The sequence below is a fragment of the Alligator sinensis genome, unplaced genomic scaffold (assembly GCF_000455745.1).
Source record: "Alligator sinensis unplaced genomic scaffold, ASM45574v1 scaffold872_5, whole genome shotgun sequence".
Classification (NCBI taxonomy): domain Eukaryota; kingdom Metazoa; phylum Chordata; order Crocodylia; family Alligatoridae; genus Alligator; species Alligator sinensis.
Genome location: NW_005842730.1, coordinates 230,416 through 231,737, shown reverse-complemented (window position 1 = coordinate 231,737; position 1,322 = coordinate 230,416).

Sequence of the window (1,322 nt, the reverse complement as noted above, 5' to 3'; positions counted from 1 at the left end):
CAGTGTCCCTACATTTGGGATCCAAATGGGTCTTTAGCAAGTATTAGGCATCTGAATGCTCAGACAGGCAGTTCTGGACCTGCGCAAAAGGCAGAACACCATCGCCTAGGGAGCATCAAAAATGGAGATAATAAGGGAATATAAGAGCCTCTAGGGTAGGATGGTTGCTGAGTACGTGAGGGGAGAGGGTTTAGATCATATTTCTGCCTAGTCCTGTTTCAGGCACCCGCATCCTTGTTTTGGGTCTGGCCCACCATCTCTAGGATGTGGGGAGCACCGGGGCAAAAAGACTTGCAGTTCCCCTGAGAGTTTAAGAGCGACATGCACCATTGGCTGTCTCAAGGATGATCATCCCAAACTAGGATCACAGATGACACACATCACATCGTCAGCCCCCGTGCCGTCTGTAGGAGCTAGGCCTGCTCAAGCTTTGGCTTCCTGTGTGCACGCATGCAGGTGTTGTGAGGTCCCGGCAGCCACCCTGGACCCACTTTAAGGGTGCTTTTAATGGATTCGTCTCTTGGCCGATTGAGCGGCACACGTCCCACCATGACACATCACACCTCCTTCGTGGAGGCTGGTGTTTCACAGGCACTGCGTCCCATTGCAACCCTCACCCTGGCGCACAGACGAAACAGGCTTTGGCAGCCACCCACCCAGACACACAAAACCAGTGACAGGGATCAGGAAGCTTTTAATGATGCAAGAGGGTCTCGTTACTGCTAGGACATGATCCCAGTCTCTCCGCACAGCTCATGCTGCTTTTGTTTAAAAGCTCCCTTGGCTGCAGCGGGGCATTCAAAGCGGTCCTCTCTCCCCCCTCAGCCTCGAGGTTTCACTTCCCAGGAGCAGCATCCCTAGACGTTGACTCTGCTCCAGCCCAACGCTGGATGGACACGGCTCGAGCCCAAGCTGACCGCAGCCCAACGCTGGACGGGCATGGCCGGTGACATCCAACACGAGGGGTGGATGGGATGGGATGGGGCAGTAGTAGGATCTCACTGGGTTCGATTTGCACCCTGCAAACCAGCGACTAGGACGCCAGCCTCCCCTTGCCGGACTCGGCCCTGAACCCCAGCGGCTCCCCATCTCCAGAGCCCATGGAGGGAGGGATGTGTTAATAATGGGACAGTGCCCTTGTGTGCCCCTCTCATGCCCACGTGCCCTCACACCCTTCGCAGGGGCTCCCCAGGCAGCTGCTGAGCTGGCAGGGGCGGCTGCGAGGGGCAAGCCCCCGAGGGGAGTCCCGAGCGGCACGTGCGCGGCGGACCCGCGGGCTCTGGGAGCCTGGGGGGCGGGGCTTCGGGCGCCCCGCCCCCCCG